The 18,047-nt window shown below is 41.2% G+C and overlaps 9 non-coding genes across 9 annotated transcripts in view; all 9 read left to right on the top strand.

Moving 5' to 3' along the window:
- The window catches only part of LOC123483201, a 119-nt gene extending 99 nt beyond the window's left edge, over positions 1 to 20 (top strand). The window contains exon 1 of the ribosomal RNA XR_006658117.1: positions 1 to 20. This exon is cut by the window's left edge and continues 99 nt beyond it. This is a non-coding gene — a ribosomal RNA (5S ribosomal RNA).
- Positions 21 to 1,182: 1,162 nt separating this feature from the next.
- Positions 1,183 to 1,301, top strand: LOC123483200. Its single transcript, XR_006658116.1, has one exon. It is a non-coding gene; the product is annotated as a 5S ribosomal RNA (ribosomal RNA).
- Positions 1,302 to 2,455: 1,154 nt separating this feature from the next.
- LOC123483199 lies at positions 2,456 to 2,574 on the top strand. Its single transcript, XR_006658115.1, has one exon. It is a non-coding gene; the product is annotated as a 5S ribosomal RNA (ribosomal RNA).
- Positions 2,575 to 3,735: 1,161 nt separating this feature from the next.
- On the top strand, positions 3,736 to 3,854 carry LOC123483198. The gene has a single exon (XR_006658114.1). It is a non-coding gene; the product is annotated as a 5S ribosomal RNA (ribosomal RNA).
- A 1,152-nt stretch (positions 3,855 to 5,006) lies between these two features.
- On the top strand, positions 5,007 to 5,125 carry LOC123483208. The gene has a single exon (XR_006658124.1). It is a non-coding gene; the product is annotated as a 5S ribosomal RNA (ribosomal RNA).
- A 1,157-nt stretch (positions 5,126 to 6,282) lies between these two features.
- On the top strand, positions 6,283 to 6,401 carry LOC123483197. The gene has a single exon (XR_006658113.1). It is a non-coding gene; the product is annotated as a 5S ribosomal RNA (ribosomal RNA).
- Positions 6,402 to 7,560: 1,159 nt separating this feature from the next.
- On the top strand, positions 7,561 to 7,679 carry LOC123483211. The gene has a single exon (XR_006658127.1). It is a non-coding gene; the product is annotated as a 5S ribosomal RNA (ribosomal RNA).
- Positions 7,680 to 8,751: 1,072 nt separating this feature from the next.
- Positions 8,752 to 8,870, top strand: LOC123483212. Its single transcript, XR_006658128.1, has one exon. It is a non-coding gene; the product is annotated as a 5S ribosomal RNA (ribosomal RNA).
- A 1,161-nt stretch (positions 8,871 to 10,031) lies between these two features.
- On the top strand, positions 10,032 to 10,150 carry LOC121562937. The gene has a single exon (XR_005999674.1). It is a non-coding gene; the product is annotated as a 5S ribosomal RNA (ribosomal RNA).
- The last annotated feature ends 7,897 nt before the right edge of the window (positions 10,151 to 18,047 follow it).

Raw genomic sequence — 18,047 nt, 5'->3', positions numbered from 1 at the left:
AATACCAGGTGCTGTAAGCTTTTTGTCCCAGTAGAGCGTGCTCTTGTGTCATGGAGCAACTGCCTTTTATTTATCACCCTAATAATATCATGGATTGTTATTGGACTAAATGCAGTTTGTGTGTGCTGCCCTGCCCTGATCAAATCAAATAATGGACAGTGCGTTTCCCTCAAAATATAGGCAGTACATGCAGCCTTTGTTTTTAGTCTAGGAGACAGTCAATGTCTGTAGTCCATTAGGGCACTATACAATCCCTTCAATGTTTTGCCTGATTCCGTTAATTCCCAAGTTCCCTTTTCTCCGTTTAGATTTCCCCGTTGACCGTTTGTCCCTGTTTTGGCAGGTTTTCGCTCTCAAAAGTACACCTTTTTAATAGCAAAACAGCACAATTGGATGTTCTATGTCCACAACAATGTTTAAACCCTATCAGGTGACCATTTGTGAGGTCTGGGAAAAATGTAAGACATTTAGATTTTGGGGTGTAGTTACCCTTAAATGCAAGCATGCACCAGGAAGAGACCTTTGTTTGGTTAAGCGGTGTTGCTGTAGAACAAATGGCCACTGGAGTGATGCAAATGATCACGGTATAATTCTGCCAGGCAGGCATAGGCTACTTTGTAGTTAACATTTACTTGCGAAGGTTTTGGGGAAAGCCATTCCTTCCCTACCAGAAGAAGGTTATCATTAGCATCATCGCTAACGGCTACACAAAGTGTAGACATACGCGCGCACCGCACACATGCACACAGACAGGGGCATTCCTGTGCCGTTTCAGAAAGTTCATGGAAATACGAATCACTGATGCATTTTGTTCATGTCTTATGATTGACTTGGGCAAATGAATGCGTTTTCTAACAAGTTGAATAGATTTAGTTGATTTCTTACTAAGTTCAATAAATGTTTGAATATTGTTGAATTTCGGTTTAATGTCTGGATTCCGTGATTCGGTCCGCAACGCCTATTTTATAGGGCCCTAGTCAATGAACTTGTCATAAATCAACATAGGATATGCCCTCTTCCCCCCCCAACAAGACTCAAATATATATATATATATATATTATAATGTATAGCAAGCAAGGGTTGAGCTTCTTCAGTTTGTGTCACAAAGTGGATACGTTTCTGTGTCCCTTTCAGAGTGAGTGACACATTGACTTTATATAGTGTACCAAGAGTTGTTCCCTCGCTTACGGCCATACCAGCCTGAATACGCCCGATCTCGTCCGATCTCGGAAGCTAAGCAGGGTCGGGCCTGGTTAGTACTTGGATGGGAGACCGCCTGGGAATACCAGGTGCTGTAAGCTTTTGTCCCAGTAGAGCGTGCTCTTGTGTCATGGAGCAACTGCCTTTTATTTATCACCCTAATAATATCATGGATTGTTATTGGACTAAATGCAGTTTGTGTGTGCTGCCCTGCCCTGATCAAATCAAATAATGGACAGTGCGTTTCCCTCAAAATATAGGCAGTACATGCAGCCTTTGTTTTTAGTCTAGGAGACAGTCAATGTCTGTAGTCCATTAGGGCACTATAAAATCCCTTCAATGTTTTGCCTGATTCCGTTAATTCCCAAGTTCCCTTTTCTCCGTTTAGATTTCCCCGTTGACCGTTTGTCCCTGTTTTGGCAGGTTTTCGCTCTCAAAAGTACACCTTTTTAATAGCAAAACAGCACAATTGGATGTTCTATGTCCACAACAATGTTTAAACCCTATCAGGTGACCATTTGTGAGGTCTGGGAAAAATGTAAGACATTTAGATTTTGGGGTGTAGTTACCCTTAAATGCAAGCGTGCACCAGGAAGAGACCTTTGTTTGGTTAAGCGGTGTTGCTGTAGAACAAATGGCCACTGGAGTGATGCAAATGATCACGGTATAATTCTGCCAGGCAGGCATAGGCTACTTTGTAGTTAACATTTACTTGCGAAGGTTTTGGGGAAAGCCATTCCTTCCCTACCAGAAGAAGGTTATCATTAGCATCATCGCTAACGGCTACACAAAGTGTAGACATACGCGCGCACCGCACACATGCACACAGACAGGGGCATTCCTGTGCCGTTTCAGAAAGTTCATGGAAATACGAATCACTGATGCATTTTGTTCATGTCTTATGATTGACTTGGGCAAATGAATGCGTTTTCTAACAAGTTGAATAGATTTAGTTGATTTCTTACTAAGTTCAATAAATGTTTGAATATTGTTGAATTTCGGTTTAATGTCTGGATTCCGTGATTCGGTCCGCAACGCCTATTTTATAGGGCCCTAGTCAATGAACTTGTCATAAATCAACATAGGATATGCCCTCTCCCCCCCCACAACAAGACTCAAATATATATATATATTTTGGAAATGTAAGCAAGGGTTGAGCTTCTTCAGTTTGTGTCACAAAGTGGATACGTTTCTGTGTCCCTTTCAGAGTGAGTGACACATTGACTTTATATAGTGTACCAAGAGTTGTTCCCTCGCTTACGGCCATACCAGCCTGAATACGCCCGATCTCGTCCGATCTCGGAAGCTAAGCAGGGTCGGGCCTGGTTAGTACTTGGATGGGAGACCGCCTGGGAATACCAGGTGCTGTAAGCTTTTTGTCCCAGTAGAGCGTGCTCTTGTGTCATGGAGCAACTGCCTTTTATTTATCACCCTAATAATATCATGGATTGTTATTGGACTAAATGCAGTTTGTGTGTGCTGCCCTGCCCTGATCAAATCAAATCAATGGACAGTGCGTTTCCCTCAAAATATAGGCAGTACATGCAGCCTTTGTTTTTAGTCTAGGAGACAGTCAATGTCTGTAGTCCATTAGGGCACTATACAATCCCTTCAATGTTTTGCCTGATTCCGTTAATTCCCAAGTTCCCTTTTCTCCGTTTAGATTTCCCCGTTGACCGTTTGTCCCTGTTTTGGCAGGTTTTCGCTCTCAAAAGTACACCTTTTTAATAGCAAAACAGCACAATTGGATGTTCTATGTCCACAACAATGTTTAAACCCTATCAGGTGACCATTTGTGAGGTCTGGGAAAAATGTAAGACATTTAGATTTTGGGGTGTAGTTACCCTTAAATGCAAGCGTGCACCAGGAAGAGACCTTTGTTTGGTTAAGCGGTGTTGCTGTAGAACAAATGGCCACTGGAGTGATGCAAATGATCACGGTATAATTCTGCCAGGCAGGCATAGGCTACTTTGTAGTTAACATTTACTTGCGAAGGTTTTGGGGAAAGCCATTCCTTCCCTACCAGAAGAAGGTTATCATTAGCATCATCGCTAACGGCTACACAAAGTGTAGACATACGCGCGCACCGCACACATGCACACAGACAGGGGCATTCCTGTGCCGTTTCAGAAAGTTCATGGAAATACGAATCACTGATGCATTTTGTTCATGTCTTATGATTGACTTGGGCAAATGAATGCGTTTTCTAACAAGTTGAATAGATTTAGTTGATTTCTTACTAAGTTCAATAAATGTTTGAATATTGTTGAATTTCGGTTTAATGTCTGGATTCCGTGATTCGGTCCGCAACGCCTATTTTATAGGGCCCTAGTCAATGAACTTGTCATAAATCAACATAGGATATGCCCTCTCCCCCCAACAAGACTCAAATATATATATATATATATATATAATTGGAAATGTAAGCAAGGGTTGAGCTTCTTCAGTTTGTGTCACAAAGTGGATACGTTTCTGTGTCCCTTTCAGAGTGAGTGACACATTGACTTTATATAGTGTACCAAGAGTTGTTCCCTCGCTTACGGCCATACCAGCCTGAATACGCCCGATCTCGTCCGATCTCGGAAGCTAAGCAGGGTCGGGCCTGGTTAGTACTTGGATGGGAGACCGCCTGGGAATACCAGGTGCTGTAAGCTTTTTGTCCCAGTAGAGCGTGCTCTTGTGTCATGGAGCAACTGCCTTTTATTTATCACCCTAATAATATCATGGATTGTTATTGGACTAAATGCAGTTTGTGTGCTGCCCTGCCCTGATCAAATCAAATAATGGACAGTGCGTTTCCCTCAAAATATAGGCAGTACATGCAGCCTTTGTTTTTAGTCTAGGAGACAGTCAATGTCTGTAGTCCATTAGGGCACTATACAATCCCTTCAATGTTTTGCCTGATTCCGTTAATTCCCAAGTTCCCTTTTCTCCGTTTAGATTTCCCCGTTGACCGTTTGTCCCTGTTTTGGCAGGTTTTCGCTCTCAAAAGTACACCTTTTTAATAGCAAAACAGCACAATTGGATGTTCTATGTCCACAACAATGTTTAAACCCTATCAGGTGACCATTTGTGAGGTCTGGGAAAAATGTAAGACATTTAGATTTTGGGGTGTAGTTACCCTTAAATGCAAGCGTGCACCAGGAAGAGACCTTTGTTTGGTTAAGCGGTGTTGCTGTAGAACAAATGGCCACTGGAGTGATGCAAATGATCACGGTATAATTCTGCCAGGCAGGCATAGGCTACTTTGTAGTTAACATTTACTTGCGAAGGTTTTGGGGAAAGCCATTCCTTCCCTACCAGAAGAAGGTTATCATTAGCATCATCGCTAACGGCTACACAAAGTGTAGACATACGCGCGCACCGCACACATGCACACAGACAGGGGCATTCCTGTGCCGTTTCAGAAAGTTCATGGAAATACGAATCACTGATGCATTTTGTTCATGTCTTATGATTGACTTGGGCAAATGAATGCGTTTTCTAACAAGTTGAATAGATTTAGTTGATTTCTTACTAAGTTCAATAAATGTTTGAATATTGTTGAATTTCGGTTTAATGTCTGGATTCCGTGATTCGGTCCGCAACGCCTATTTTATAGGGCCCTAGTCAATGAACTTGTCATAAATCAACATAGGATATGCCCTCTTCCCCCCAACAAGACTCAAATATATATATATATATATTGGAAATGTAAGCAAGGGTTGAGCTTCTTCAGTTTGTGTCACAAAGTGGATACGTTTCTGTGTCCCTTTCAGAGTGAGTGACACATTGACTTTATATAGTGTACCAAGAGTTGTTCCTTCGCTTACGGCCATACCAGCCTGAATACGCCCGATCTCGTCCGATCTCGGAAGCTAAGCATGGTCGGGCCTGGTTAGTACTTGGATGGGAGACCGCCTGGGAATACCAGGTGCTGTAAGCTTTTGTCCCAGTAGAGCGTGCTCTTGTGTCATGGAGCAACTGCCTTTTATTTATCACCCTAATAATATCATGGATTGTTATTGGACTAAATGCAGTTTGTGTGTGCTGCCCTGCCCTGATCAAATCAAATAAATGGACAGTGCGTTTCCCCTCAAAATATAGGCAGTACATGCAGCCTTTGTTTTTAGTCTAGGAGACAGTCAATGTCTGTAGTCCATTAGGGCACTATAAAATCCCTTCAATGTTTTGCCTGATTCCGTTAATTCCCAAGTTCCCTTTTCTCCGTTTAGATTTCCCCGTTGACCGTTTGTCCCTGTTTTGGCAGGTTTTCGCTCTCAAAAGTACACCTTTTTAATAGCAAAACAGCACAATTGGATGTTCTATGTCCACAACAATGTTTAAACCCTATCAGGTGACCATTTGTGAGGTCTGGGAAAAATGTAAGACATTTAGATTTTGGGGTGTAGTTACCCTTAAATGCAAGCGTGCACCAGGAAGAGACCTTTGTTTGGTTAAGCGGTGTTGCTGTAGAACAAATGGCCACTGGAGTGATGCAAATGATCACGGTATAATTCTGCCAGGCAGGCATAGGCTACTTTGTAGTTAACATTTACTTGCGAAGGTTTTGGGGAAAGCCATTCCTTCCCTACCAGAAGAAGGTTATCATTAGCATCATCGCTAACGGCTACACAAAGTGTAGACATACGCGCGCACCGCACACATGCACACAGACAGGGGCATTCCTGTGCCGTTTCAGAAAGTTCATGGAAATACGAATCACTGATGCATTTTGTTCATGTCTTATGATTGACTTGGGCAAATGAATGCGTTTTCTAACAAGTTGAATAGATTTAGTTGATTTCTTACTAAGTTCAATAAATGTTTGAATATTGTTGAATTTCGGTTTAATGTCTGGATTCCGTGATTCGGTCCGCAACGCCTATTTTATAGGGCCCTAGTCAATGAACTTGTCATAAATCAACATAGGATATGCCCTCTTCCCCCCCCAACAAGACTCAAATATATATATATATATATTGGAAATGTAAGCAAGGGTTGAGCTTCTTCAGTTTGTGTCACAAAGTGGATACGTTTCTGTGTCCCTTTCAGAGTGAGTGACACATTGACTTTATATAGTGTACCAAGAGTTGTTCCCTCGCTTACGGCCATACCAGCCTGAATACGCCCGATCTCGTCCGATCTCGGAAGCTAAGCAGGGTCGGGCCTGGTTAGTACTTGGATGGGAGACCGCCTGGGAATACCAGGTGCTGTAAGCTTTTGTCCCAGTAGAGCGTGCTCTTGTGTCATGGAGCAACTGCCTTTTATTTATCACCCTAATAATATCATGGATTGTTATTGGACTAAATGCAGTTTGTGTGCTGCCCTGCCCTGATCAAATCAAATAAAATGGACAGTGCGTTTCCCTCAAAATATAGGCAGTACATGCAGCCTTTGTTTTTAGTCTAGGAGACAGTCAATGTCTGTAGTCCATTAGGGCACTATAAAATCCCTTCAATGTTTTGCCTGATTCCGTTAATTCCCAAGTTCCCTTTTCTCCGTTTAGATTTCCCCGTTGACCGTTTGTCCCTGTTTTGGCAGGTTTTCGCTCTCAAAAGTACACCTTTTTAATAGCAAAACAGCACAATTGGATGTTCTATGTCCACAACAATGTTTAAACCCTATCAGGTGACCATTTGTGAGGTCTGGGAAAAATGTAAGACATTTAGATTTTGGGGTGTAGTTACCCTTAAATGCAAGCGTGCACCAGGAAGAGACCTTTGTTTGGTTAAGCGGTGTTGCTGTAGAACAAATGGCCACTGGAGTGATGCAAATGATCACGGTATAATTCTGCCAGGCAGGCATAGGCTACTTTGTAGTTAACATTTACTTGCGAAGGTTTTGGGGAAAGCCATTCCTTCCCTACCAGAAGAAGGTTATCATTAGCATCATCGCTAACGGCTACACAAAGTGTAGACATACGCGCGCACCGCACACATGCACACAGACAGGGGCATTCCTGTGCCGTTTCAGAAAGTTCATGGAAATACGAATCACTGATGCATTTTGTTCATGTCTTATGATTGACTTGGGCAAATGAATGCGTTTTCTAACAAGTTGAATAGATTTAGTTGATTTCTTACTAAGTTCAATAAATGTTTGAATATTGTTGAATTTCGGTTTAATGTCTGGATTCCGTGATTCGGTCCGCAACGCCTATTTTATAGGGCCCTAGTCAATGAACTTGTCATAAATCAACATAGGATATGCCCTCTTCCCCCCCCCCCCAACAAGACTCAAATATATATATATATATATTGGAAATGTAAGCAAGGGTTGAGCTTCTTCAGTTTGTGTCACAAAGTGGATACGTTTCTGTGTCCCTTTCAGAGTGAGTGACACATTGACTTTATATAGTGTACCAAGAGCTGTTCCCCCGCTTACAGCCATACCATCCTGAATACGCCTGATCTCGTCCAATCTCGGAAGCTAAGCAGGGTCGGGCCTGGTCAGTACTTGGATGGGAGACCGCCTGGGAATACCAGGTGCTGTAAGCTTTTTGTCCCAGTAGAGCGTGCTCTTGTGTCATGGAGCAACTGCCTTTTATTTATCACCCTAATAATATCATGGATTGTTATTGGACTAAATGCAGTTTGTGTGTGCTGCCCTGCCCTGATCAAATCAAATAAATGGACAGTGCGTTTCCCCTCAAAATATAGGCAGTACATGCAGCCTTTGTTTTTAGTCTAGGAGACAGTCAATGTCTGTAGTCCATTAGGGCACTATAAAATCCCTTCAATGTTTTGCCTGATTCCGTTAATTCCCAAGTTCCCTTTTCTCCGTTTAGATTTCCCCGTTGACCGTTTGTCCCTGTTTTGGCAGGTTTTCGCTCTCAAAAGTACACCTTTTTAATAGCAAAACAGCACAATTGGATGTTCTATGTCCACAACAATGTTTAAACCCTATCAGGTGACCAAATGGCCACTGGAGTGATGCAAATGATCACGGTATAATTCTGCCAGGCAGGCATAGGCTACTTTGTAGTTAACATTTACTTGCGAAGGTTTTGGGGAAAGCCATTCCTTCCCTACCAGAAGAAGGTTATCATTAGCATCATCGCTAACGGCTACACAAAGTGTAGATATACGCGCGCACCGCACACATGCACACAGACAGGGGCATTCCTGTGCCGTTTCAGAAAGTTCATGGAAATACGAATCACTGATGCATTTTGCTCATGTCTTATGATTGACTTGGGCAAATGAATGCGTTTTCTAACAAGTTGAATAGATTTAGTTGATTTCTTACTAAGTTCAATAAATGTTTGAATATTGTTGAATTTCAGATTAATGTCTGGATTCCGTGATTCGGTCAGCAACACCTATTTTATAGGGCCCTCAATGAACTTGTCATAAATCAACATAGGATATGCCCTCTTCCCCCCCCCCCCCAACAATACTCAAATATATATATATATATATATATATATATATATATATATATATATTTTGGAAATGTAAGCAAGGGTTGAGCTTCTTCAGTTTGTGTCACAAAGTGGATACGTTTCTGTGTCCCTTTCAGAGTGAGTGACACATTGACTTTATATAGTGTACCAAGAGTTGTTCCCTCGCTTACGGCCATACCAGCCTGAATACGCCCGATCTCGTCCGATCTCGGAAGCTAAGCATGGTCGGGCCTGGTTAGTACTTGGGTGGGAGACTGCCTGGGAATACCAGGTGCTGTAAGCTTTGTGTCCCAGTAGAGCGTGCCCTTGTGTCATGGAGCAACTGCCTTTTATTTATCACCCTAATAATATCATGGATTGTTATTGGACTAAATGCAGTTTGTGTGTGCTGCCCTGCCCTGATCAAATCAAATAATGGACAGTGCGTTTACCTCAAAATATAGGCAGTACATGCAGCCTTTGTTTTTAGTCTAGGAGACAGTCAATGTCTGTAGTCCATTAGGGCACTATAAAATCCCTTCAATGTTTTGCCTGATTCCGTTAATTCCCAAGTTCCCTTTTCTCCGTTTAGATTTCCCCGTTGACCGTTTGTCCCTGTTTTGGCAGGTTTTCGCTCTCAAAAGTACACCTTTTTAATAGCAAAAGAGCACAATTGGATGTTCTATGTCCACAACAATGTTTAAACCCTATCAGGTGACCATTTGTGAGGTCTGGGAAAAATGTAAGACATTTAGATTTTGGGGTGTAGTTACCCTTAAATGCAAGCGTGCACCAGGAAGAGACCTTTGTTTGGTTAAGCGGTGTTGCTGTAGAACAAATGGCCACTGGAGTGATGCAAATGATCACGGTATAATTCTGCCAGGCAGGCATAGGCTACTTTGTAGTTAACATTTACTTGCGAAGGTTTTGGGGAAAGCCATTCCTTCCCTACCAGAAGAAGGTTATCATTAGCATCATCGCTAACGGCTACACAAAGTGTAGATATACGCGCGCACCGCACACATGCACACAGACAGGGGCATTCCTGTGCCGTTTCAGAAAGTTCATGGAAATACGAATCACTGATGCATTTTGTTCATGTCTTATGATTGACTTGGGCAAATGAATGCGTTTTCTAACAAGTTGAATAGATTTAGTTGATTTCTTACTAAGTTCAATAAATGTTTGAATATTGTTGAATTTCGGTTTAATGTCTGGATTCCGTGATTCGGTCCGCAACGCCTATTTTATAGGGCCCTATTCAATGAACTTGTCATAAATCAACATAGGATATGCCCTCTTCCCCCCCAACAAGACTCAAATATATATATATATATATATATATTGGAAATGTAAGAAGGGGTTGAGCTTCTTCAGTTTGTGTCACAAAGTGGATACGTTTCTGTGTCCCTTTCAGAGTGAGTGACACATTGACTTTATATAGTGTACCAAGAGTTGTTCCCTCGCTTACGGCCATACCAGCCTGAATACGCCCGATCTCGTCCGATCTCGGAAGCTAAGCAGGGTCGGGCCTGGTTAGTACTTGGATGGGAGACCGCCTGGGAATACCAGGTGCTGTAAGCTTTTGTCCCAGTAGAGCGTGCTCTTGTGTCATGGAGCAACTGCCTTTTATTTATCACCCTAATAATATCATGGATTGTTATTGGACTAAATGCAGTTTGTGTGTGCTGCCCTGCCCTGATCAAATCAAATAATGGACAGTGCGTTTCCCTCAAAATATAGGCAGTACATGCAGCCTTTGTTTTTAGTCTAGGAGACAGTCAATGTCTGTAGTCCATTAGGGCACTATACAATCCCTTCAATGTTTTGCCTGATTCCGTTAATTCCCAAGTTCCCTTTTCTCCGTTTAGATTTCCCCGTTGACCGTTTGTCCCTGTTTTGGCAGGTTTTCGCTCTCAAAAGTACACCTTTTTAATAGCAAAACAGCACAATTGGATGTTCTATGTCCACAACAATGTTTAAACCCTATCAGGTGACCATTTGTGAGGTCTGGGAAAAATGTAAGACATTTAGATTTTGGGGTGTAGTTACCCTTAAATGCAAGCGTGCACCAGGAAGAGACCTTTGTTTGGTTAAGCGGTGTTGCTGTAGAACAAATGGCCACTGGAGTGATGCAAATGATCACGGTATAATTCTGCCAGGCAGGCATAGGCTACTTTGTAGTTAACATTTACTTGCGAAGGTTTTGGGGAAAGCCATTCCTTCCCTACCAGAAGAAGGTTATCATTAGCATCATCGCTAACGGCTACACAAAGTGTAGACATACGCGCGCACCGCACACATGCACACAGACAGGGGCATTCCTGTGCCGTTTCAGAAAGTTCATGGAAATACGAATCACTGATGCATTTTGTTCATGTCTTATGATTGACTTGGGCAAATGAATGCGTTTTCTAACAAGTTGAATAGATTTAGTTGATTTCTTACTAAGTTCAATAAATGTTTGAATATTGTTGAATTTCGGTTTAATGTCTGGATTCCGTGATTCGGTCCCCAACGCCTATTTTATAGGGCCCTAGTCAATGAACTTGTCATAAATCAACATAGGATATGCCCTCTTCCCCCCCCCAACAAGACTCAAATATATATATATATATATTGGAAATGTAAGCAAGGGTTGAGCTTCTTCAGTTTGTGTCACAAAGTGGATACGTTTCTGTGTCCCTTTCAGAGTGAGTGACACATTGACTTTATATAGTGTACCAAGAGTTGTTCCCTCGCTTACGGCCATACCAGCCTGAATACGCCCCTTTCGGTAATTGAGGAAGTGGAAACAGGTGCGGTGGTATTGGAGGAGAAGGAGAGGGAATTGGTTGCTGCGTTTTGAAATCTTTTTTTGTTTGGTTATTTATGTGGAATTTGATTTTTGTTTTTGATTTATTAGTAAGAGTTGTTTCTCCCCTAGCAGCTTTTGCTGGGGGGAAGGAAAGGAGGGAAAAATACAGATATAATTAGTTAATCGGACGGACAACAATAGATACAACGACCTACGCGATGGAACAGACAAAGAGTACTGGACATGGAGGAAAAGTTCCTGATGCACCATCATCGAGGGAAAAGTCCTATGATAAGACTTGTACGGTGGCGGTGGATATCACTGGGGAAAAGAAATTAACGATGATGGAATTGCTGAGAGGGATAAAGGAGGCGTGTGGAACGGTGATAGGGTGCAGATTTAAAGGTGATCAGAAGTATGAGATTACGATGTCCCATGTCCATGGGAAGGAGAGGTTAATGGATGGACTAAAAATCAAATCGTGCACGGTAATGGCGAGGGACATTTCAGCGGATGAGCTGGTGGTGTCCTTTATGAATTTACCAGTGTATATTAGTGACGATACTATCGTGGCAAAATTGGAAGGATGGGGTGTGAAGGCGGTTTCTGGGATTAAGAGGAGATTATGGCCAGGAACAGAGATCGCTGATGGCACAAGATTCTGTAAAGTTCGGTTTACAGACGTGGTGCGCTCACTACCATATTCTACCAAGTTTGAGACGTTGGAGGGGACTGAGTACTTTCGAGTGATACATGACAGGCAAGTTAAAGTGTGCCGAATTTGTATTCAGTCTGGCCACGTAGTACGGGACTGTCCTGATTTTCTATGTCGGAGATGCGGAGCACAAGGGCACTATGCAAGAGAGTGCGTCGAGAGAGAGGAGAGACCATGTAATGGATGTGGGGAGAGAAGAATGCGCTGTACGTGTACTGGGCCAACAGATGGTGAAGACATGGAACAACAGGAGGAGGAGATGGAAGAAGAGAGAGTGGAGGAGGGGGACGTGATGGAGGACGGGGAAAAAGGAGACAAGGATGGTGGAGGAGGAGGAGATGGTGAATCTACTGCGACAGAGGGGGATGGAATTGGGGCGAGCATGGATGTCGAATTCCTAGATGACTACTGCACAGATGGAAAGGAGCCTGATGGTGGAGAAGGAGGAGGAGGTGAGCAGGAAACGGAAACATCTGAAGGTGAGGGAGATGAAGATAATGGAGGGGTTGTACCTGACACTATTCCTGAAAGTATGGATGTGAAGGGGGGAATCCGCGAAGAGGAAGGACTCTGAGAGTGAAGTGTCCGCGGGTGAAGTCCAAAGGGTGAGGGAAGAAGCAAAGGAAAGTAGGAAGAGCAAGATCAAGAAGAAGAAGAAAAAGACTGGGTCTTGATGATGGGAAAAATCAACATATTAATTGTACTTATGGTGAGTGTTGTATCTGTTAATATTAATGGACTAAGGAATATGGGAAAGTTAGAACAGACAGTGAGTCTACTACAGGCTGATATTTTATGCTTCCAAGAGACACACTGGACTGACAGTATGATGGATGGAGTAAGAAAGAGATGGATGGATTTGATTTATTATAATAATGGTGGGGAGAGGACGTGTGGGGTTGCTATATTAATTAAGAGGGATAGTGTACAGAATATTAGGCAAGTGTATGCGGATAAAGAGGGTAGACTTTTGAGTGTTAAATTTGAATTTCTAAATGTGCAATACACTTTATTGAATGTTTATGCACCTAATAATGAGAGTGACCGAGAAGTATTTTTTAAGGCACTTGAGCAACATTGTGTGGGTAACTGTATATTGGTTGGGGATTTTAACGTTAGATTGACAAAACTGGACACGTCAAGGAGTACTTTGTTGCGCTCTGACATGTCTAGGCGAGTATTGTTGGGGATAATGAAGGATCATTGTCTGAGTGATGTATGGAGGGGAATGCATCCAGGTCAGAGAGTTTTTTCAAGGAGGCAGGTTGTTTTGAAGGTTCTCAGGCAAAGCCGCATAGATTATTGTTTAGCGGCGGAAAATATAGTGCAATATATACAAAAGATTAGGTATGATTTTAATACATTAAGTGATCATGCCTCTCTTGGTTTCCTGCTGGGTCCTAGTGTGCCTTCTAGAGGGGGTGGTGTATGGTGTTTGAATGCTGAGCTACTAAAAGAAGGAAAATATATTGATATGATTTCTGATTGTATAAATAGAGAAATATTGAGTGATTTTAAAAGTGTTAATATTGGTTTGTGGTGGGAGGGTCTAAAAGAGAAGATTAGAGGGTTGAGCATTAAATATGCAAGACGAAGGAATTTTCTTTTAAAGAGGGAGAGGATAGCTTTGAATAAAAGACTAGACATTGAGCTGGGGAAAGTTGATACGGTGGAGGGTTATGATATGGCAGGTTTTATGGAAGCTCAGGCTGCGGTACATAACTTTGAAAAGAGTGCATGTATGGGGGCAATAGTAAGGAGTAGAGTACAGTATGCCATAGAAGGAGAGAAATGTACATCCTTCTTTTTAGGGTTAGAAAAGAAGAAGCAGGCTAGAAACTATATTACAGAAATCGAGAATGAGAGGGGGGGAGACAGTGAATGATCTGGTGGGGATTTTAGATACAATAGAATGTTTTTATAGTAATCTTTTTAAAAAAGAATGCAATGATCAAGGATGTATAGAAGAGGTGTTGAGCTATGTAGATGCCAGAATATCAGAGGATGAAAGACTCATGTGTGACACAGACTTGGCGGTCACAGAGATACGGGAGGCGATTTTGTCTGCTCATAGAAATAAGAGCCCTGGCTCTGATGGGCTGACAAGTGAGTTTTACAAAACATTTGTGGATATAATGGCACCTGTTTTATTAGATGTGTACAAATATATGGAGCAATCTCAGGAAGTCTCGGAATCGATGGCGACTGGCTTAATAACTATAATATATAAAAACAAGGGAAGTAGGAAAAGATTAGAAAATTTTAGGCCATTATCTATTTTAAATGTAGATTATAAGATCTTAACTAAGGTGCTGGCTAACAGAATTAATAAAGTAATGGGAAGTATTATTTCAGAGACACAGGCTTACAGTGTTCCTGGTAGAGAAATAGCAGACATTATTTGCACTTTAAGGGATGTCATAAGACATATGAAGGGTGAGGGAGGTGTAGTATTGAGCATTGATTTAAATAAAGCTTTTGATAGAGTAGAACATTCATTTCTAATGCAGACGCTTAAAACTTTTGGATTTGGGAGCAGAATGGTGGCCTGGATACAGCTGCTATACGGTGCTGCAGTAAGTAGAGTAAAATGTAACGGGTTACTTACTGATGCTTTCCCATTGGAGAGGTCGGTGAGGCAAGGATGTCCATTGTCTGCGGCCTTATATTGTATGTCGGTTGAGCCTCTGGTGGCTCTCCTTAAAGCAGACCACCAGATCCGAGGCGTTTCTATTCCAGGGGGTGGAGTCAGCATTGTGCAGCAATATGCAGATGACACTACAATTACTGTTAGAGATGTGGAAAGTGTAAATAGAGTGATGGAGTGTTTTGAGCTCTTTGGGAAAGCATCAGGTGCTAAGATTAATGTAGAAAAGACTGAGGTTTTGTATGTGGGGCTAGTGAATGATAATGGGTGTAGGTATCATTTTAAAAGAGCTAATGGCTATTTTAAAGCGTTGGGAGTTATTTTGGGTATTGATGAAAAGGAGGCATGTGATAGGACTTGGGCAGGTGTATTGAATAAAATCAAACAAACTATGGCATTTTGGAGATGGAGGAATTTAAAATTGAAAGGAAAGGTAGTGGTAACAAATTCTTTACTAATATCTAAATGTGTATATGTCATGGATGTGCTTCAGATGCCAGAGTGGGTTTTAAAAGAACTTAATTCTATTGTTTCTAACTTCTTGTGGGATGGCAAAGGGGCTAGAATATCTAGGTCTACACTTGCTGCAGAATATAAAGATGGGGGTCTAAAATTAGTGGACATAGACGTGAAAAGAAAAGCATTAAGAATTAAAATTATACAGAAGTATTTATATGGGGAGGAAGAATATGGGTGGAAGAGGTTCTTTAGGAATTATTTGTATAATAATGGAGGATGTGAAGAGAGTGGGTTATTAATGATATGGAAAAAGCCTATGTATGAACAAGTTCCTCTGTTTTATCAGGAAGTGTTACGTGCATGGGGAGAATTTCTTCCTCGTGTAAAATATGTGTGTGAACATAAGGATATAATACTGAATCAACCTGTGTTTTTAAATCCCAAAATTATGTTCAATGATGAAGTGTTGTATAATCCCCTTTTTATGAGGGCTGGACTGAGACTTATTAAAGACTTTGTATATGAAGTTATTCCTGGGTTTCTAAGAGGCCAGGCCATTTATGACAATGTGAAGGATGTGGATGATACAGTTTGGAAAGGTACTATATTGAATGGATTTGAACGGGTGAAAAGTAGCATTCCAGCAGAATGGGTTTCTGTCATTAATGGAGATGGAATTTGGGAAGATTTATATGTATTACCGAATTTATATATTGACAATGGGGATAAATGGAAAACATTGGCTAGTGTCAGAACAAATGTTTTTTATAAACAATTACTGGTTACTGACAGGCCTGCTGCTGAGAAGAGGTGGGTAGAACTGTTTCCGAAGATGGATCGAAAAGTATTATGGAAAAACTTATACTTACATGGGAATAAATTGGAATGTGAAAATAACGATTTTAAAATAAGACATAATCGGATATACACAAAAGTAGTGCTGCATCAAATAAATAAAGAAATAAAAAGAGAATGTGATATATGTGGTAAGGCACCAGAAAATTTATTACACTTATTTGTAGAATGCGAGGATTTAAAAGATATGTTTTGTAAAGTAAAGGAAATAATATGTAAAAACTGGGGGAGTGGTTTGTTGGAAAAGAATGCGTGGGAGGAATTGGTTTTATTTGGAGTGGGAGATGAATGTAAAGGGGTTAATGTGAGGTTGTTGAATATTGTATTGAGTTTTGTTAGGTATGCTATTTTTTGTGGGAGGAATTATGCTTATTTTGAAGGGAGGAGGGTAAGGGTGTGGGGTATTTTTGTAGCTTTGTTTAAGAAGCACATCGATATGTTTTATAGTTATGGATTGGAAGATTTTGATGAACTTTTTGTAGAGGGGAGTGGGTTAATTGCAAGGGTGGATGGTGGAGGAATCACTTATAATTTTTGAAAGGAATATTTTGATATTTTCTATGTTTATTTTTATTTGACAGGGAGATGCTTTTAAATCTGCCTATTTAATATGTGGAATTTGATATGTCTTAGTCATGTCTGGTTTTTGTATACTAGGTTTTTGTTTTTATTTCTTTGGGTTCTTTGATTTGATAGGGGGTGAATTGTTCGCCTGCCTATGGTAGAATAGTTTCTAGTGTATGGTTTTTTGTATATAACACTGTACATGGTATAATATAAGTGTATTTGATGAATATTTTACAATAAAAAAAAAAAAAAAAAAAATACGCCCGATCTCGTCCGATCTCGGAAGCTAAGCATGGTCGGGCCTGGTTAGTACTTGGATGGGAGACCACCTGGGAATACCAGGTGCTGTAAGGTTTTTGTCCCAGTAGAGCGTGCTCTTCTGTCATGGAGCAACTGCCTTATATTTATCACCCTAATAATATCATGGATTGTTATTGGACTAAATGCAGTTTGTGTGCCCTGCCCTGCCCTGATCAAATCAAATAATGGACAGTGCGTTTCCCTCAAAATATAGGCAGTACATGCAGCCTTTGTTTTTAGTCTAGGAGACAGTCAATGTCTGTAGTCCATTAGGGCACTATAAAATCCCTTCAATGTTTTGCCTGATTCCGTTAATTCCCAAGTTCCCTTTTCTCCGTTTAGATTTCCCCGTTGACCGTTTGTCCCTGTTTTGGCAGGTTTTCGCTCTCAAAAGTACACCTTTTTAATAGCAAAACAGCACAATTGGATGTTCTATGTCCACAACAATGTTTAAACCCTATCAGGTGACCATTTGTGAGGTCTGGGAAAAATGTAAGACATTTAGATTTTGGGGTGTAGTTACCCTTAAATGCAAGCGTGCACCAGGAAGAGACCTTTGTTTGGTTAAGCGGTGTTGCTGTAGAACAAATGGCCACTGGAGTGATGCAAATGATCACGGTATAATTCTGCCAGGCAGGCATAGGCTACTTTGTAGTTAACATTTACTTGCGAAGGTTTTGGGGAAAGCCATTCCTTCCCTACCAGAAGAAGGTTATCATTAGCATCATCGCTAACGGCTACACAAAGTGTAGACATACGCGCGCACCGCACACATGCACACAGACAGGGGCATTCCTGTGCCGTTTCAGAAAGTTCATGGAAATACGAATCACTGATGCATTTTGTTCATGTCTTATGATTGACTTGGGCAAATGAATGCGTTTTCTAACAAGTTGAATAGATTTAGTTGATTTCTTACTAAGTTCAATAAATGTTTGAATATTGTTGAATTTCGGTTTAATGTCTGGATTCCGTGATTCGGTCCGCAACGCCTATTTTATAGGGCCCTAGTCAATGAACTTGTCATAAATCAACATAGGATATGCCCTCTTCCCCCCAACAAGACTCAAATATATATATATATATATATTGGAAATGTAAGCAAGGGTTGAGCTTCTTCAGTTTGTGTCACAAAGTGGAT

This window comes from Coregonus clupeaformis, unplaced genomic scaffold (assembly GCF_020615455.1).
Source record: "Coregonus clupeaformis isolate EN_2021a unplaced genomic scaffold, ASM2061545v1 scaf0046, whole genome shotgun sequence".
NCBI classification, from domain to species: domain Eukaryota; kingdom Metazoa; phylum Chordata; class Actinopteri; order Salmoniformes; family Salmonidae; genus Coregonus; species Coregonus clupeaformis.
The sequence above is the reverse complement of the archived record's forward strand: the minus strand, read 5'-3'. Positions and strand labels throughout refer to the sequence as shown.